This window comes from Petaurus breviceps, unplaced genomic scaffold, assembly GCF_028583685.1.
Source record: "Petaurus breviceps papuanus isolate PSGF00001 unplaced genomic scaffold, PetGlider_PUasm1.0 183, whole genome shotgun sequence".
NCBI lineage: Eukaryota > Metazoa > Chordata > Mammalia > Diprotodontia > Petauridae > Petaurus > Petaurus breviceps.
In genome coordinates this window covers 19,696,639-19,718,300 of record NW_027185791.1, presented here as the reverse complement: position 1 = coordinate 19,718,300, position 21,662 = coordinate 19,696,639, and the positions used below count along the sequence as shown (strand labels likewise).

Sequence of the window (21,662 nt, the reverse complement as noted above, 5' to 3'; positions counted from 1 at the left end):
ACCTATCTCACCATCTAACATATGACAAACAATTAACTACTTCTTAAAAAGATGGTGTCTGGGGCAGCTAGGTGGTGCAGTGAATAGAGCACCGGCCCTGGAGTTAGGAGGACCTGGGTTCAAATCCAGCTTCAGACACTTAACACAAAAACTAGCCGTGTGACCTTGGGCAAGTCACTTAACCCAAACTTCCCTACCTTCCCCCCTCCAAAAAGCAAAAACAAACAAACAAACAAAAACAAAAAGATGGTATCTGAGCTAAGTCCTGAAGGAAGCCAGGGAACCCAGGAGGCAGAAGTGCAGATGGCAACCATTCTGGTTATGAAGGACAGGCAATGAAAAAACATGGAATTAGAAGATGGAGTGCTGTGTTTGAAGAATAGCAAATAATTCAGTGTAGTGGGACTGTACACTGCTGTGGCAGGGCAGGAAGGGCTCACACTAAAAAAGACTTCAAATGCCACACACAGGATTCTATGTTTGATTTTGGAGGTAACAGGCAATAGTCATAGTTTATGGAATAAGTGGGTCACCTGAGTTTTAGGGAAAGTATTTTGGCAGCTGAATGAAGAGGAGATTGGAATAGGAAGAAACTAGAGGTGGGGACCAATTAGATAACTACTGCAATGTTCATGCAACTCTACCAGGGTGGCAGCTGGGAGTGGAGAGAAGTGCATGTATATCAGATGTTGTGAAAGCAGTATTATCATATCTGGCCATGGATTCCATACATGGGATGACTGAGAGTAGCGGTCAAAGATGTCACTGAGATTGGGAGTCTAGGTGACTGGGAAAAATGGTGGTAGCCTCAACAGCAACATGAAAGTTGGGCAGAAGGGAGGGTTTGGGATTACACATGCATTATTTTGGACATGTTGAGTTTGAGATGCCTATGGGACATGCAGTTTGAGATACTCAATAAGTAGCTGATCGTGTGAAACATGGCTTGCTATCGTTCTGTAGCTCCTACCTTTTACAGTGAAACTCCTGGAGGAAGGCCATCTACAAACAGTGCCTCTATTTTCATTCTTCTCACTCTTATCAACTCTCTTCAGTCTAGCATCTGACCTCAGCATTCAAGTGAAACTGTTCTTTTCAAAGTTAAGATCTTTTAATTGTCAAATCTATTGGCAATTTTTTCTCAATCCTTATTCCCCCAGCTTCTCTTTAGTCTTTGATACTGTCAATCACCCTCTTCTCCTAGATACTCTGGGTATCCCCAAAAGCTCTATCCTGTGACATCTTCTCTCCTCCCTCTGGGCTATTTCACTTAGTGATCTCATTAGCTCTCATGGATTCAATTATCATCCTTATGCTAACATTTCTCAGATCTATTTATCCAACCCTAATCTCTCTACCAACATCTAGTCTCACGTCTCCAACTTTATACTGGACAACTTAAAACTGGAAATCCCACAGACATCTAAAACTTAACATGTACAAATCATAACTAATTATATTTCCCCACAAGCCCTCCCCTTTTCCTAAGATTCCTATTACTGATGAAGGAACCATCAAACACAATTAGTTAAGTCAGTCAGTCAATAAGCACTTATTAAGTGTCTACTATGTGCCAAGAACTGTGCTAAAGACTAGGGACAAAGAAAGGCAAAAGACAGCTGCTGCTCTCAAGAAGCTCACGATGAATGGGGGACACAAAGACATAAATATATACAAGTAAGCTTTGTACAGGACAAATGAGAAACACTGACAGAAGGGGAGATCTAGAGTTGAGAGTGATTAGAAAAAGTCTTCCTGCAGAAGGTGGAATTTTATCTGAGACTTGACAGAAGTCAGGGAAGCCGGGGGCAGAAATGAAGAGAGAGGGCATTCTAGGCATGAGAGAAAAGTCAGAGAAAATGCCCAAAGCCATGAGATGAAACATCTTGTTTGAAGAACAGCAAAGATGAAAAAGCTTCCTGGAAAAAAGAGTATATAAGGGCTGGGAGAAGGGTATAAAGGGTAACAAGACTGAAATGGAGGCAAGAAAATAGATAATGAAGAGTTTTTAACACCATGGAATGCTAGATGATTTTGTATTTGATTCTAGAGAGGATAGGGAGCTACTAGAGTTTCTTGTAGGTAAGAGGGAAGCAGACAGTAGACAGGGAAAGACTGAAGAAAAGTAAGGAAATGGGAACGACAGAAGGGATAATCTGCTAGAGGAGATGGGATGGAATGGGATTGCTTTGCAGGTAGAAGGGATTGCCTTGGAAAGGAGCAGGGCCACATCATTGTGTGAGACAAGGCTGAAGGAGATAGTGGTAAAAGACATCTGAGGAAGAGGAGTAAAAAGGAAGTTCTCAGCAAATTACCTCTATTTTTTCTGTAAAAATGAGGCAAGGTTTCTAGCTGTGAGAGAAAAGGGCAAAGAGTGAGAATGGGAGATCTGAAGAAGGATGAAAAGGTTTGGAAGGCAATTGTACAGAAAGAAATGATGAACAGTAGATTTCAGAAAAACCTGGAAAGACTTTTATGAACTGATGCAAAGTGAATTAAGCAAAACCAGGAAAACACTGTACACGGTACCAACAACACTGCATAATGATCAACTACAAATGCCTCTGCTCTTCTCAGCAACACAATGATCCAAGTACAAAGGACTCACAAAGGAAAATGCTATCCCCAGCAAGATAAAGAACTGATGGCCGCTCAATGCAAATCAAAGCATACTTTTTTACTTACTTCATTCTTTTCATCGATATCTTTATTTTACTTCTCATTTTTTTAGGCTTCTGAGGATAAGGTGTGATATAATTGTATACAATGTACCTTGAGTTAAAACAACATTAAGTTACATTTTAGTATTTATAAATACCAAAAAATTCAAAATCCAAATTCCCCCTGAAATTATAGCTTCAAATCCCGAAAATATACACACACACACACACACACACACACACACACACACACACGTTATAATGGAATCTTTTCATTATTCAATTAAATGCTAGGCAAAATCATATATAATTTAGGACATAATGCAAGATAACATAATGAAAGGGGATTACTATTTTTCCCCAAGATTCTACATGAAAATAAGCTACTTTGATGATTACTTACAATTAATATTAACTTAAATACCAATTTCAAGCTAACCTACAACTTAAATAAACTTTGGGCTATGACAAATTTAAATTCTACCTTTGTTGTAATTTGTAACAAAAAGACTAGAACTCAATGGAAAATTCAATATAAAAAGATACAGAAGAAATATAAGGAAAACACTAAAGACTAAGTAAAAGGCACTCATCAAAGTCAAATTTTTTACTTATTTCATATATAAAATCTTATTAAGGTAGTTTGAAAGAAAAGTTGAGGCTGAGTTGCTGGGGTGATTGTAAAAAATGAAACTGGGTAGGAAAAGGTAAAAGGGAGCAATTATAAAAATGGGGCGTGAAAGGAAGAACTAATATAGAAGAAGCAGGTAGCGGTGGAGAGCTAGTAATGTTGGAACCTTATTCTCATCTCTGTTGAAGAGTAATTCTATTGTTTAAAACAATTTCTGATCATATACTGCAAGTTATTATTGTGTATCTGTGTATTTATGATACACTATTGTGTACTATATATGTATAATATGTAATTGTGAGTAGGAATGCAAGAAAGCATAGTTTATGTTAGTAAGAATTTATAAAACATATTTGTGATAAAAAGGAATCTAATGATAAGTCAAGAGTAATATTAAGAGGACTTTTTATGATTAAAAAAATACCTCCCAGTTTAGCTACAATTTAATTTATATCTAAAGGAAAGTGTAAAAATAAATTTAAATCTGAAAATGATTTCTACCATTATGGTATTTATTACCTTCTATGATAAAATTTACTTTCACTGATCATAGCTTGTATGTATCTGGCTACACAGATCAACCATATCTTAATGTACAGATATCATTTCTCTTTTATGTCTATTATGTTGGCACTGTAATCACCAGGTGTTAGATTGCAAAAATCAGACTGCAATTCAATTTAAAGAAATTATTTGAGCTAAGATTTCTAAGAGAACAAATTTAACTTCTCTATTTATTTATGGTCCATGAAGTTATATTTATTAACCACTAAAATATAACACTGAAAAGGTTACTACACTGTAAAGTTTTATTTTACCGTTAGTTTCTTCCTACAAGATGAATTTTAGTGACGTTAGAGCTAGGTCAGCAAAATCTGAAATTGTACCCTTTGCATATTATCACACACAGGAAGCTTTGGGTCATTACTGTTTCCATACAAGCAACTTAATTTATCATATTTTTCTTAAAGTTTCGTGGGGAAAAAATGTTTTTGCATCAGAGACAAAAGTAATTTTTTAAGAGTCCCAGAGGAGCACCCTTCTGGTACACCCTAAATGGCTGCCTTCTTCTCTTTATCCCTCATTCTGATTCTTCTAATTATTTTTCCCTGATAATATCAATCATTAAAGATTTCTCAAAACAATGAGGGTTCACATTTATACTATAACAAGATTTATAAGCATATTCCTCAAAAAAAAAAAACCAACACTGTGAGTGAAGCAGAATAAGATTATACCCATTTTACAGATAAAACCGATGATAAAAGAGATTAAGTGACTTGTCCAGGGTCACACAAAGAAGCCATTCCCCAAGAGATAAGTGATCAAAAGATATGAGCAAACAGTTCTCAAAATAATTAATAAACATATGAAAGACTGCTCCAAGTCACAAATAACGCTCTAGAAATGAAAACTGAAATAAGTTTCACTTCACATCCAACAAACCAGCAAAGATGAAGACAAAAGGAAAGAGTGGTGAACATCAGAGAGGTTATGAGAAGACTGGCACACTAACACATTGTTAGCAGAATTGTGGTTTAGTATAATCATTATGGGAAGTAATTTAGAATTATGCAAAAAGTGACTAAAATGTCCATAACATTTGACCCAGAGATTCTACTGCTAGGTATATATGCCAAGGAAGTTATTGGCAAAATAAAAATCCCCATATAGCAGAAATTTTTGTGATAACAAAGAATTAGAAACCAGATGGTCATCATTTGGGGAATGGCTAAACAAATTGTGGTAAATTGTTATAGTGGAGTATTACCAAGTTTTAAGAAATGATAAATATGATGAATACACAGAATCATGGAAAGACATATATGAACTGATGAAAAACAAAGTGGAGACAAGAAAACAATATACACAATGATGATAATAAGGCAAATAGAAAGAAAATCCACAAAACAACTGAAAAAAAGACTATGAATTTAAAAAGAACAAGAATAGGCCCAAAGAAGACATTTGAAAAGACAATTTGCTGCACTCCTTTGTTGAAGTGAGAAGTGTACAGGTATGCAAAACTGCACATATTTTCAGATTTTTTTATATAATAGTTAGTTTTAGTGATTGCACTTTTTTTTCTTCTTTTTCTTTAAAAAATATTATTTGTTATATGGAATGGCTCTCCAGGGAGGAGATAGGAAGAACAGAAGGAAATTTAGGCAAAGTAAAAACAAAACATATCTATACAAATTTATTTTATGAAATACAAAATGTTGCACAATCAACCAAATGAAACCTACTAAATACAAATTAAAAAGAAAAAACTACTTAATCCCAATTAAAAAAAAAAAACCTGACACGTGAGTTAAGGACATTTGATAATTGTTATCACCTTCTCAATGTTCGAATAAGACAATAAAGTAGAGAAATTCTACTTTAAAAAATGGATATGGCCTGTCAAACCAAAGCAATACATACTAGACATTTGAGGAATTCATTATAAAGGTGGACACGGGAGGATGATAGTGAAAAATATATTGGGAAATATAGCATGTGAATAAGAAAAGTGAATGAGAAAAGTCAGAGGCTTGGAGACAACTCAGAAGGCTCACACCTGTAGACCATGAATACTTTCTTCAGGAAGATGGTGGAAAGGTGCTAGACATGGTATAAATTCCAAATAAAATCACACAAATTAGACTGACTATATATTAATAGGGAAGGAGAATGGGAGTCATTTCAGAATTAACTATCTGTACATAGTAAGACCAGTGATTAGTTAAAGATCAAAATAAATATCAAATTAAGAAAAAGGATTAAGATAAAAGACACTATATAATTACGATAGCTACAACCAAAACTAATTAAACAAGCTATTGCCCTAGAGGATGGGAAATGGATAAAAGTAAAGACTTCCGTTTTGATTTTTCCCATTATATCAGAGAACTGTTGAAAAACAGTTACCACAATGAAGAGGTTAAAAGAGTCTTAAAAACATTTGATCTCCTTATCAAGCAGAGAAACATGGCAATTAAGCCAATACTCATGTAGCATACATTAATAGTAACAAAATATAACAGGAAAAGAAGGCAGAAAATTGTCAGTTCCGTTGAAAAAAAATAATTTTAAAAAGGGGAAAAGGATCTTGTAGAAAGCTTGGCATGAGACCCAGCTAGGCCAGATAATGCCAAGAACAATTATATATGAAACTGTACTGAGAATAAAAATAGGAAGACAATAGATGAAAAATGGAACAGATTTACCAGTATTCTCTGGGTTATATTTTACTAAATAATGATAGCATGCTTAGTATGTATGCCCTTTGATCCAATTATACCACTGCTAGGCCTATAACCAAAAATATCAAAGAAATAGGAAAACGTCTCATATAAACAAAAATATTTATTGCAGTTCTTTTTGTAGTGGCAAAAAAAATATGAAAACTAAAGAGCTGTCCATCAATTGAGGAAGAGATGAGTAAGTTGTGTTATTTGAATGTGTAGGAATATTATTAATGTGCTATAAGAAATAAGGAAGGATACAGTTTCAGAAAAACCTAGGAAGACTTCTATGAATTGATGCACAGTAAACAGAACCAGAAAAACAATTTCTACAATAACATCAATATTATAAAAAGAGGCAATTTGGAACTTTTATAAACTGATGAAGAAGGAAAAGAACAGAATCAGGAGAAAAATGTATAAAATAACACCACCATAAAGACAAACAATTTTGCAAAGCTATAAAAACTATGATCAATATAACCACCATCCATGACTCCAAAAGGAACGATGATGAGACATACAATCCATATCGTGACAGAGATCTAATAGATGTAGGATGTAGAATGAGGCATAAACATTTTTGTTAACAACAAATGAGGGAATTTGTTTTGCTTGACTATTAATATTTGTTACAAGGAATTTGGCTTTTTTTCTTTTTTTAATATGATATAAGTTGAGAAGAAAAATACATTTATATTAATCTAAAATTAAAAATTTTTTAAATAGAAAAGCTGGGCGCTGCTGCAGGTGTGGAATGTTACATGCATTTTTAGATGAGGTCAATGCATTATTAATTTTTCTTAATTGTTTTACTTTGTTAAAAAAAAACAGAGACCCTTCATAGAGTGAAGATAATATGTAAATGCTTGCAATGTAAAAATAAAACTTAAAAAATAAAAGACCACAGTGCTACTATATTTGTACTCAGTATCCAACTGTTATATAAGGAAAGGGAAATAGTACTTGAGAATATGAAGATGTGAAAAATAGCTTGATCTAACCACAAGTATGAAGAGACTTATGCTAGAAACAACAAAATTTTGAAAGTATTTATGAAACTGTTTTTTTTCAATATCTCAAAGAGCAGAAGACATAAAATGAATGGAAAAAATTGCACAAACTTTTCATTAGCCAAAAAAAGTTACCACATAGACATCAGTAACCACTAACACATAGGCCTACTTTCTCATTTCTCTAAAATTTTGTTAAAATAATCTATTCTCAGATAGGATGGAAAAATATGAGAAGGGAATAATACATTCACACATTATTTCCTACTTATGTTTACAATCAAACAATTTACTGAAAGATGCAAAGAATATAAGTCCAGGTTTGTTAGTTATTTTTAGAGGTATTTTATTTTATTCAGTAGACATTAAACTTTAAAAGTTTCCCCTAACAAAGTGGGACTCATGATATATTAAAATCATAAAAGATTCTTTGATACCTGCAACTACAAATTTGTTCCAAATTCTCAGATTATACTGATTTTTGATAATATTCCCTGTGTTCTCACCACTGTTTAGATGAAGGATTTCCTCTAAAGAGAACAGAGGGGAGTTTCCCTACAGATAATAAGAGCTTCAAGAAGTTCCTTTCTGCAGATAGCATTGTGCCCTAGAATGCTACAGGACTTCATGAAATCCACAGCTACTAAAAAGAGAATGTCCTAGGAATCCACACAGGAAAAATTAAGAGGATGAAGAAATGCAAATTACCCTGATTATGAATGGCAATTAGATAGCACACTAAGTTAATCAGTGCATATTATGAAAAGGCAATAAAGAAGTACAATAAATTGAGCCCCAGATTAAATAGAAGAGTAGGCTATACTACATTTGATAAATTGTGCAATACTTGAAATGATGCTAAATAGTTCCTGAAACAAAAATTCATTTTTGACATCAATATTCTCATGATGATGCTTTATAATTGCTAATTATACAAGAGCAAAATTTCCATGTACAGATATCCAGGAAGCACAGTGGATGTGGAGCACTGGACTTCAAGTCAGCAAAAACAGTTCAAATATGGCTTCAAATGCTTATTGGTTGTATGACCCTGGGAAAATCACTTGACCATCAGTTGCCTTAGTTTTTTTCTTCCATAAAATGCAGATAATAATAGTAGTTACCTTTCAGGGTTGTTCGTGATTTCTAAACCTTAAAGTACTATATAAATGCTAGCAATTTTCCCAAAGAATAAAAATTGAAAATACCCTACAAGACAATGTAGATCACAAGATTATGGGATCACAGCTCTATAGCTGGGAGGGACCATAGTATAGAAGGAGGTTAAGTGATTTGCCAAAAGTCATACATAGGTGGTAAACATGATTTGAATCCAAATCAACTGAGTTCAGATCCATTGCTCTTTCAACTGTACAACACAGTAGGTTTAAGTGGGCTAGTGCTATAGCATACTACCAATAATACCTTGTCATTTGGATGAAAGACACCAAAGAAATGCACAGTTGGAAAAGAAGGCAGGTGATCATGTAGAAAGGGCAAAGGATAAGAGATGGCCAGCCCAAGTGCTGTTATTCTCAGAATACTAAAAGACTTAAGAAAGGCTCCAACATGTTGGACAGCTCCTTTGGGGGATGCTTTATTAGGACAGAAGTAAAAATTTATTTTCTTTCCCTGTCCTCTTTTTGAAAGTTGAACACTTTATACTTCTCAGGGAAACATTATAAATTTAATTAATAAAACTTACTTTTTACTTTTATAAAGTCCTTGATTGGCTATCCTACTTTGGCCTAGTGTCCCTCAATAAAATAGGTAGCTTTCCATTCCTGCTTTAAGTTAATAAGTTTACTAAATCATGATTTACATTAAAAGTTTAATAAAACAGTTTAATTAAAAAGCTTGAAAGCATACAGACAGAACTCATGACATGGTGTCATATCTCATGATTTATTTTATCATTAATTCCCAGAGATATAGAATTACCACACCACAAGTATATAAACTGAAAGAGTCTTTAGAATCTCTCTAGTCCAACACCCTCATTTTAAAGAGAAAGAACAACAGTACACTGAGATTTCAGCATGGCATCTGGTAAGTCTGTCTTCATATGATAAGTTACATACTAAATATTCATATCTATAGGTGAATTCAGGACTGGCTGAATGTAGATCCAAAAGGTTGTCACTGTTGGTTTAAGGTCAACTTATAGGAATCAGACAAGAAATGTAACATTCATGACCACCAATGCATTAAAAAAAAAATTAATTAGCTAGAAGAAAGGATAAAGATCAGATCTTACACTGGGATCACAAAACCTCCAAAATGATTTATCCAAACTAACTACACTGAAAAGTGGGAAATGGAGGAAAGAAAATACTCCAAAACAAACAATTAGAGTTATCTACCAAGAATCAGTGTAATAGATAAGGGACACAAGATACAGTAATAAATGACTACAGTAATCTACTCTTTGATAAATCCAAAGACCCCAGCTCTGGGATAAGAACTCAGTATACAACAAAAACTGCTGAGAAAACTGGAAAACTATGCCAGAAACTAGATATAGACCAACATATTAAACCATATAAAATGATAAGGTCAAAATGGGTAAAAGATTTAGACATGAAGGGTAATACCATAAAAGCAAATTAGGAGAACAAAGAATGATTTATCTGTCAGACCTACGAGAAGATTTTTTTTTTTACCAAATGAGAGATATAGAGCATTAGGAGATGTAAAATTGATAATTTTGATTACATTAAACTAAAAAGGTTTTGCACAAACAAAACCAGTGAAACCAAGATTAAAAAGAAAACAGAAACCTGGGAAACAATTTTTATAGCAAATATCTCTGATAAAAGCCTCATCTCTCAAACATATAGAGAACTAAGTCAAATTTATAAGAATACAAGTCATTCCCTAATTGATAAATGGTCAAAGGATATGAGGCAGTTTTCAGATGAAGAAATCAAAATTCTCATATCAGAGAATATGAAAAAATACTCTAAATCACTATTAATTAGAGAAATGCAAATTAAAACAACTCTGAAGTACCACCTCATACCTATCAGAATGGAATATGCCAGAAAAGAAAAATGATAAATGTTGGAGAGGATGTGGGAAAATTGGAACTCTAATGCACTGTTGGTACAGTTGTGAACTGATCCAACCATTCTGAAGAGCAATTTGTAAATATACCCAGCAGAAGGGGGAAAATTTGAAATTCAAAGTCTTTTAAAGATCATTGTTAAAAAAAATTATCTTTAGGGGGTGGAGTCAAGGTAGTAGAATACAAGCAGGACCTCTGCACAGCTCCGGCTTCCACCTTCCCCAATTCAAGTAAAAGGGGACTCTAAACAAACTTTGGAGCTACAGAACCCACAAAATGACACAGAGAAGCTAACCTCCCAGCTGAGGACAGCCTGGCAGGAATCGGCCAGTGCAGCACTCTGGAAGCCGACCCTAGCCCTGCTGGAGCCAAAGGTTTTAGCCCCAGGGTGGGCATGACCAGCCACCAGCTGGAGGGACTCCAGATCATCAGCAGCAGTGGTCATTTTCAGAATTGTCAACACACAGATGCTAAGGACAAAGTGAGAGGTCAGAGCACTGTGGACTTTGGGACCCAGTAGTTAGGAGTGCATCAGCTTTTCCTCCCCAGGCGAGAAGCCACTGAGGATCTGAGGCTGTGCAGCTGCCCCCACATGGCAGCTTCAGCTCCTGGCCTGCAGAGTGTAGGGGGACCAAGCAACCAGTGTGAGGGGTAATCGCTCTTGCTTTAACCTGCTTGGATCTGGATTTCAGTCTAGGGTGGAGGTCCAGGGGTGTGTGTCCAGCTTACCAGAGCGTGTAGAGGCTTCAGAGAGGGCACCCAACTAATACCTCCAGCAGCTGAGAAAACCCCAGTGTTTGGTACAAAGCTCCCCTGTCTGGTAGCAGAGTCCTACTGTGGCAAAAAACCCAAAAGTCAAGTAATTGAGTGGCAACATTACCAGACAAAGGAAACAAAGCAAACAGAAGAACCCAACATTAGACTCCTATTTTGGGGACAAAAAGAATCAAAACATGGAACAGAAGGAAGACAGTGAAGTCAGAACTCCTGCACCAAAAGCTTCAAAGGAAAACACAATCTGGTTACAGGGCATAGAGGACCTTAAGAAGCATATAAGAGAAGTGGAGGAAAAATTGGGAAGAGCAATGAGAACAATGCAAGAAAATTATGAAATGGGAGTCAACAGCCTGACTGAAGAAAATAACACCTTAAAAAACAGACTAACTCAAATGGCAAAAGAGGCTCAAAAAGGTGAAGAGAGGAATGCCTTAAAAAGCCGAATTTGCCAGATGGAAAAAGAATCTCAAAAGCTCACTGAGGAGAATCATTCCTTCAGAATTAGATTGGAGCAAATGGAAGCTAATGACTTTATGAGAAATCAAGATGCTGTTAAACAGATCCAAACAAATGAAAAAACAGAAGGCAATGTGAAATATCTAACTGGAAAAACCACTGACTTGGAAAATAGATTCAGGAGAGATAATTTAAAAATTATTGGGCTACCTGAAAGCCATGATCAAAGAAAGAATCTAGAAAACATCCTCCAAGAAATCCTCAAGGAAAACTGCCCTGATGTTTTAGAATCAGAGGGCAAAATAGAAGTTGAAAAAATCCACTGATCACCTCCTGAAAAAAGATCCCAAAAAGAAAACTCCTAGGAATATTATGTCCAGGTGCCAAAATTCCCAGATCAAGGAGAGAATATTACAAGCAGCCAGGAAGAAACAATTTGAATATTGTGGAAACACTATCAGGATAACCCAAGATCTAGCAGATTCTACACTGAGGGATAGAAGGGCTTGGAATGTGATACTCTGGAGGGCAAAGGAGCTGGGATTAAAACCAAGAATTACCTACCCAGCAAAATTGAGTGTCATGTTTCAGGGGAAAACATGGTCATTCAGTGGAATAGAGGACTTTGAAGAATTCTTTTTTTTTTAATTTTTTTATTTTTAAGCAATCGGGGTTAAGTAACTTGCTCCAGGTTACACGGCCAGTTATTTCTGGGTGTGACTTTGAAGAATTCTTGATGAAAAAAACAGAGTTGAATAGAAAATTTGACATTCAGATACAAGAAGCAAGAGAAGCATGAGAAGGTAAACAGGGAAAAGAAATCATAAGGAACTTATCAAAGTTGAACTATTAACATTCCTACATGGAAAAACAATAACTGTAACTGATAAAACTTTTCTCAGTATGAAAATAGTTGAATGGAATAGAAATATATATATATATTATATATATATGTCTATATATGAGGGTATATGGGCATATGTGAATGTGTGTGTATATATATATGTTTACAGGTATATATAGAGAGAGGGCACAGGACCAATTTAATAGGAAGGAATGACACTTAAAAGGTGAAATTAAGAGGTGATAGAGGAATATAATGAGAGGAGATGGGGAGGGAGAGAATGGGGTAAACTATCTCATATAGAAGAGGCAAGGGAAAATGGCTACAATGGAGGGGAAGAATAGGAAGGCAAAAGGGAATGGGTCAACCTTATTCCCATTGAATTTGGCTTGAGGAGGGAATGAAATACACATGAAATAGGGTATCTCACCCTACAGGAGAGTAGGGGGGAAGGGGACGAGTGGAGGGATGATGGAAGGGAGGGCAGGCCGGGGGTGAGGGAAGTTGGAAGCACCCATTTTTAAAAAGGTACAGGATCAAAGTAGAGAATAGAACAAGTGGGAGGTGGGATAGGAGGGAGGGAAGTATAGTCAGTCTTTTACAATATATCTACTATGTTAATGTTTTGCATTAGCTACACATGTACAACCTATACTGAACTGCTTATCTTCCCAGTAAGGGTGGGTGACAAGGGAGCAAGGGAATGAATCTGGAATTCAAAGTTTTAAAATAAAATGTCAAAATAAATATATTATTATTATTACTATTTTACATGTAATTGCGAAATAAGATATACAGGGACTGGGGCATAGAGAGCTACCATACCCTACTGTAAAAGTCAAAAGGGGTATGGGAGAAAATATGGGAGAGAGCAGATTGGAGGATGGGATATCCTGTGGGACTGCTATTTTGGGGCAGTGGATAGGGAAAAAAAGGGGAGAAAATTTGTAACTCAAAATCTGGTGGAAGTGAATGATGTAAATCAGAATTTAAAGCATTTGAAAAATGAAAAAAATATATCTTTCTTTGTAATTGGAAAAAATAAAACACCATTTAAAAAAAATAAAAGAATACCTACCAAAATTTAATCCATGTAAAATAATCACCATAAGAAAACCAAAGAGCCCAGAAATTGCCTCAGCAAGCAAATACTTGATTGCTTTGCCAAGCAAAAAGACACTGCAGCCAAGGGCAACACCAACTTAGATTATAATATTTGGAAAACCTCACAAGGAAAGTGGTAGAAAATTGTAATCAGCATCACTTCATAAAAAAGCAAGCTTGCAGAAAGTATGTCATGAGACCCAATTAGGCCAGATCAATTCAAGGTTATTTACACATAAAAGCAAACAGAAGGCAGCAAACAGGCAAAAAATAGAACAGATTTTTCAGCACTTGTGCAACAAACTATTTTCTGTATCAATGACAGCATAACTATGACATTTGGAGTTGACCATTTCAGACCCCAAAGTACTATAAGAATAATTTAAAATGGCTTTAAAGATAAGAACAGGAATAGCAGCTGAATCAGACTAAGCATATGAAGAAAAGATCCATGCTGTGTATGATAGTTTTGAGGGTGGTAAAAAAAAAATAATCAGCTATCAAGATATATGAGACTCTGGAATATGAAAAACTGGAAAAAAGCAATGCATGGGATTACTATGCCCCCCCCAAGGCAATGTCACCACAAGCATTGCTCCCCTGAACATTGCTTTTCTAGAACCCTTCCTTTCTCTTGTAATGAAAATATGACAAGGAAACTAGAAAGTTCTTGTATGATTTACATCTTTGCAGTCAAAAACTGGTACAGAGAATACAATATCCTACACACTATCATTTCTTAAAAAGCATTTAACTGAGTAAATCAAAATCCAGTGTGAAAGGCTGCAGCCAATAAGATGTTGCCATGCCTATGACAGTATAGTCCACCAGTTGCTCCTGTTTACAAGTGACAATGTGGTTACTGCATTAAGCACAGTGATATTAGAGCATCTCTTTGATGAGATCCCCAATCACTCAAAAGTACAGGCTAACAGCAAATAACAGAAAACCCAAAGAGATGAATAATCCCTATTTTTCAGACTATCATATGCAACCAGATAGAAAAATCAATCGAGTTGGTCCATCATTGCAAATTATTTTGGACAGTTAAGAGGGAAGGGGGAAAAGAAAAAGGCTAAACACTTAAGAAATAATTATCTGATTGATTCCCTGAACAACCCTATGACGTTATAGGTAGAAAACATAGGTGTAAAATGTGCTCGGTCAAGAATGGAGTGAGTCAAATAAAAAAAAACTGGATTGTATTCAAGGAAACGTTGTGATTTCAATATCCTTAACCACTCTGTGGAAGAATAATGCTACGTAATTGTACATAATTTTAACTCTGCATATGTTTACACAAAAACAAAATACACAGATCAAATGGGAAAATTGCATCTTAAAATCAGGATATATTATTTAGTTTCTTTGACTCAATGTTGTACTTCAGAAACTTAAAGAGGTCAAATGTTATCTTTGAAATAGATATTTTATTTGATCAACTTAGTTCAATTTTAAAACGCATTTTTAAAAACTTTCCAAGTATCACATTTAAGAAATTGCTGTCATTTCCACAAGGGTAATTAACAAAGTGGTTTTTTTTTCTTTTAATCTTTAGGACTTTCTTCACATACAAGATTAATCTTTTGTGCAAAACTATCAAAAAAGTACTTAAAGTTTAACCACAAAGACATCCCACAGCTTTAACTGTTTATGTTTGGATAGAATCCTGACTATGAACAAATGTTAAATCATTTATTTTTATCCAAGACACCACTACAGGGCAGTTAGGTGGCCTAGTGGATAAATCACTGGACCTGGAGTCACAAACACCTGAGTTCAAATGCAACCTCAGACACTTACTAGCTGTGTGACCCTGGGCAAGTCACCTAACCTCTGTTTACCTCAATCCAAATCACTCCAGTATCTCTACCAAGAAAATCCCATGACAGTATGGTCCACAGGGTCACAAAAGGTCCAACATGACTAAATGACTGAACAATGACAACAAAGGCACTATTGAATAAATTTTGAAATCATAATATACAATTTTAGTTTATAAAACAATTAACTGGTGTGAAAAAAATCAAACTTGGGAGATAAATGCATAAAGCAATGGTATTCTACCCCACCATTACAAACATACAAAAATTTACACAACAAAATGAGTGTTTTTGTTTTAAGTAATGACAATGAAGAAGTGTGTTTATTCCAGTGACTGCCACTGCTAAAAACATTTTGTATTTACTCTTTTGGTAATGATGTTGGGACTCCTAGAAAACAAATCTCATTCATTATTTTGTAGTCACACTTTGCAGTCTTAAATGTACATGTTACCAAATTTGAGTTCCTATCATAGTGAAAGACCTGGCTGTTTCCAAAATTCAAGCCCAAACCTCAAAGACTTGCAGGAATACCCTCAAAACAGTTTTTAACATTTATAAAATGTTTTAAGCACTAGGAACACCACTGAAATGAATAAAAAATAAGTGCTTTCCCCTTAGAATTCTAAGGTTTTATATATATATATATATATATATATATATATATATATATATATATATTTTATCAAATGCTTTATTACCTTCTGATTTATATTATTCATTTCTGCCAGATTTTGAGTTACAAATTTTCTCCCCAATTTTCCCCCTACCTACTGCCCCAAAATAGCAGTCCCACAGGATATCCCCTCCTTCAATCTGCTCTCTCCCATATCTTCTCCCATACCGCCTTCGACTTTTCCAGTAGGGCATGGTAGATCTCTATGCCCCAGTGCCTGTATATCTTATTTCCCAATTACATGTAAAATAGTACAAATAATACTATATGTGTGTGTGTGTGTGTATTAAACATTTGATTTTAAAACTCTGAATTCCAGATCATTCCCTTCCTCCCTTGTCACCCACCCTAACTGGGAAGATAAGCAGTTAAGTATAGGTTGTACATGTGTAGCTAATGCAAAACATTAACACAGTAGATATATTATAAAAGAATGATTATATTTCCCTGCCTCCTATCCCACCTCCCACTTGTTCTATTCTCTACTTTGATCCCGTACCTTTCCAAAAGTGGGTGCTTACAACTTCCCTCCCCCCTCCAGCCTGCCCTCCATTCCATCCTTCCCCCCTACTCTCCTATAGGGTGAGATACCCCAGTATTTCATTCCCTCCTCAAGCCAAATTCAGTGATAATAAGGTTGACCCATTCCCTTTTGCCTTCCTATTCTTCCCTTCCATTGTAACCATTTTCTCTTGCCTCTTCTATATGAGATGGTTTACCTCATTCTCTCTCTCCCCATATCCTCTCATTATATTCCTCTCTCACCTATTAATTTCACCTTTTAAGTATTATCCCTTCCTATTAAATTGGTCCTGTGCCCTCTATCTATGTACACCTGTAAATATATATACACACACATTCACATATGTGTTCAGATGCCCATATACCCTCATATATAGACATATATAATATATATATATATATATATATTTCTATTCCCTTCAACTATTTTCATATTGAGAAAAGTTTCATCAGTTACAATTATTGTTTTTCCATGTAGGAATGTTAATAGTTCAACTTTGATAAGTTCCTTATGATTTCTTTTCCCTGTTTACCTTTTCATGCTTCTCTTGCTTCTTGTATCTGAATGTCAAATTTTCTATTCAACTCTGGTTTTTTTCATCAAGAATGCTTGAAAGTCCTCTATTCCACTGAATGTCCACATTTTCCCCTGAAACATGATACTCAGTTTTGCTGGGTAGGTGATTCTTGGTTTTAATCCCAGCTCCTTTGCCCTCCGGAATATCATATTCCAAGCCCTTCGATCCCTCAGTGTAGAAGCTGCAAGATCCTGAGTTAACCTGATTGTATATCCACAATATTCAAACTGTTTCTTCCTGGCTGCTTGTAATATTCTCTCCTTGATCTGGGAATTTCAAAACCTGGCTGTTATATTTCTAGGAGTTTTCTTTTTGGGATCTTTTTCTGGGGCAGATCGGTAGATTCTTTCAACCTCTATTTTGGCCTCTGGTTCTAAAATATCAGGGCAGTCTACCTTGAGAATTTCTTGGAGGATGATTTCTAGGTTCTTTCTTTGATCATGGCTTTCAGGTAGTCCAATAATTTTTAAATTATCTCTCCTGGATCTATTTTCCAAGTCAGTGGTTTTTCCAATGAGATATTTCACATTGCCTTCTATTCTTTCATTAGCTTCCATTTGCTCCAATCTAATTCTGAAGGAATGATTCTCCTCAGTGAACTTTTGAGATTCTTTTTCCATCTGGCAAATTCGACTTTTTAAGGCATTCCTCTCCTCATTGCCTTTTTGAGCTTCTTTTGCCATTTGAGTTAGTCTGTTTTTTAAGATGTTATTTTCCTCAGTCAGGCTGTTGACTCTCATTTCATAATTTTCTTGCATTGTTCTCATTGCTCTTCCCAATTTTTCCTCCACTTCTCTTATCTGCTTCTTAAGGTCCTCTATGCCCTGTAACCAGGTCATATTTTCCTTTGAAGATTTTGGTGCAGGAGTTCTGACTTCACTATCTTCCTCCTGTTCCATGTTTTGATCTTTTTTGTCCCCAAAATAGGAGTCTAATGTTGGATTGCTTTACTTGGCTTGCTTCCTTTTCCTGCTTATTTTGCGACTCAATTACTTGATTTTTGGGCTTTTTGCCACAGTAGGACTCTTCTCCCAGACAGGAGAGCTTCATTCCAAATGCTGGGGTTTTCTCAGCTGCCAGAGGTATAAGTTGGGTGCCCTCTCTGAAGCCTCCACACACTCTGGCAAGCTGATCACATACCCTAGGATCTCCACCCTAGACTGCAATCCAGATCCAAGCAGGTTAAAGCAAGAGCGATTACCCCTCAGACTGGTCACTTGGTCCCCCTACACTCTGCAGGCCAGGAGCTGAAGCTGCCACATGGGGGCAGCTGCACAGCCTCAGCTCCTCAGTGGCTTCTCGCCCCTGGAGCAAAAGCCAATGCACTCCCAACTACTGGGTCCCAAAGTCCACAGTGCTCTGACCTCTCACTTTGTCCTTAGCATCTATGTGTTGATAATTCTGGAATGCCACAGCTACTAGTGATCTGGAATCCCTGCAGCCAGTGGTTGGTCAGGCCCGCCCTGGGGCTAAAACCTCTGGCTCCAGCGGGGCTGGGGTCAGCTTGCTGCGCTGGCCAATTCCTGCCAGCCTGCTGGGCTGTCCTCAGCGGGAGGTTAGCTTCTCTGTGTCATTTTGTGGGTTCTGTAGCTCCAAAGTTTGTTTAGAGTCCTCTTTTACATTGATTGGGGAAGGTGGGAGCCAGCGCTGCTTGGAGGTCCTGTTTCTACTCTGCCATCTTGACTCCACCCCCCAGGTTATATTTTAATTGTATAATTTCTAATATATAAGCTTCTTTTAAAAAAAATAAGTCACAATATTTTATATTTACATTTCATATAATGCACAAAAGCCTAAGTTCATCTTATTCTTGTAATATAGTATGACAAAAAAAATGATCAGACTTCATGTTTACTTTGAGAAGCATTGCAAAATACATCCATAAGAGTACAAGCTCTGTGTTTTCCATTTATACTTCATTAATAATTATCAAAACATATAATTCCATATGAACATAATTTTGGAAGGAATATTATTTAGAGAAGAAATCATTGAAAATTTAGAAAAACAGTAACATTTTAATTTTTACTCAGTATAATTAGTAAATAATAATTCACAAATAAGGGGTTACAATTATTAAAAAGTTTCAGGGTAGTTTTTCAACCATGAATAAAGATGAAATGTTTAAGAAGTGCAACAACTGGGGCAGCCAGGTAGCCCAGTGAGTAATAGCACCGGCCCCACTGTCGGGATGACCGGGGGGATCGAATCCAGGATCAGACACTTAGCACCCACCCAGAAACACCTGGCCGTGTAACCTTGAGCAAGTTACTTAACCCCAATTGCTTAGGGGCGGCCAGGTGGCTCATTGAGTAAGAGCACCGGCCTCAGTGTCGGGATGACCTGGGGATTGAATCTGGGCTCAGATACTTAGCACCACACCCAGAAATAACTGGCTGTATAACCTTGAGCAAGTTACTTAACCCCAATTGCTTTTTAAAAAAAAGAAGAGCAACAACTAACAATAAATGTAAAAACAAGTGTTATTTTAGTTAGCTAGACATCATGAGGGAACTAAGAATAAAGGAAAGCAAATTGTACAATTCTGTTCATTCCATTTAAATGTAATACTGCTTAGTTTTATGGAAAGAATATCACATAGTATATGTCATAATATAAAGGATAAGTTCCATATATTATCTTTTTTAAAACCAAGGGAAATGTTTTAATTGTGGTACCCTGCCCTATATCATGTTCCATTCTTATCCTTCACATCCCAACTATCACCTGTGTAACTCAAGAGCCTTCTTCTCCTATGCACAAGGAAGAACAATGTAATAAATTTACCCCCAAAATGAGAGAACACAGAATAGACTTAAAAGTTAGAAAGGAATGGGAAGAAATAAATACAAAATAAAGAAGAAAAACAAAGAATGCATTAGGGGAAAAGGAAGAATGCATTAAGTTTTTATTTATACTAAAAAGATTAAAATATTAAAAACCAACTGTTCAACTACCTCAAGGTTGAAGATATGACCCTTTTAAAATCAATTTGAGAAATTTATTTTTGCAGAAGTTTATAGTCTATATTTATCATTTTCATATTTCCTAAGATAAGATATATATTGTCATGAAGCAACCTAAGACTAGGAAATTAATTTAGGTGATAGCTAGGTGGTACAGTGGATAGAGTGCTGGGTGCGGAGTCAAGAAGACTAATCTTCCTGAGTTCAAATCTGGTCTCAGGTATTTACTGTGTGACCCTGAGCAAATCACTTAATTCTATTGTCTTCAGTTTCCTTATTTGTAAAATGAGCTGGAGAAGGAAATGGCAAACTACTGCAGTATCTTTGCCAAGAAAACCCCAAATGGGGTCACGAAGAGTCAGACATGACTAAAAAATGACTGAACAACAACCCTGATAAGAAAACAGAAATAAGTGAAAACACTTTATATTTAGCATTTCTGCCACAGACTACTTAAATGCTACAATGAATGGAGCAGTATCAAAATTAGGACGTCATTTTTTAAATTCTGCATATTTTTCCTTGGTTGCGTTAAAAATAAAAACTACAACAACACTAACTGCAAACATAGTACTTCCATAGTCTGGAATACCTTAAAAAATACTTTCTACCAAGTTCTACATAAAAGATATTTATTTCCACAATAGTGGAAACTCTTAACGTCTATTTGCTCAAAAATGAGTACTGCAGAATCTTTGGCTTGATTTCAGTACTACATGAGGTTTCAGATTGGTCAATCCTGATTTTTCCATCTAATCAAAACACTTCCATCACTGCAAGAGCACCTGCTGAAAAAATAATATTGCCAATTCTTTGAAGTACAACTCCTTGGTAAAAACATCTTTATTATTAATGATTTTTTATATGCATTCTATCTACAGATATGGATGTCTGTCAATATGACTTTGGGGAGCTGTTACTCATTCTTTCTCTAACCTGCTGGACACTAATAGCAAAATAAGTCAGGACCTTATGAAATACTTCCCATTACTTCTAAATTTGTTGTAGTGATGGTGGGTTTTTTAAAAAACAGCTTTTAAAAATATGTAATGATAAGGTTAAACTTCAGCAGGAATATTCAAAAAGAAAGTGACATGAACAGTAAAGAGCTGGGGGAAAAAGGTTAGGCCTAAGCAAAATCATGGGTTCAACCAAAATTTGACAAAACCCACAAAAAGGCACAAAATAAAATTTGCTTAGTTGTTTCTCAAATGATGAGTACCCAGCTTGTTTCCAGTTCCTTATGACAAGAAAAAGAGTTGACATAGACTTGTATGTATATGCCCTTTCTCAGTTTAGTGACTTTTCAAGAATG

The 21,662-nt window shown here is 35.7% G+C and overlaps 1 protein-coding gene across 13 annotated transcripts in view; it reads right to left on the bottom strand.

Annotated features, from left to right (window-relative positions):
- AOPEP (aminopeptidase O (putative)) overlaps nt 1-21,662 on the bottom strand; it is a 567,977-nt gene that overhangs the window by 531,240 nt on the left and 15,075 nt on the right. Inside the window, exon 2 of one of the 13 annotated variants that reach the window (XM_069087988.1) lies at nt 2,686-2,772. The exons of the other annotated variants lie outside the window; for them this stretch is intronic. The gene's annotated coding sequence lies outside the window, so the exon portion shown is untranslated. The remainder of the gene's footprint in view (nt 1-2,685; nt 2,773-21,662) is intronic. 13 annotated transcript variants of the gene reach the window in all.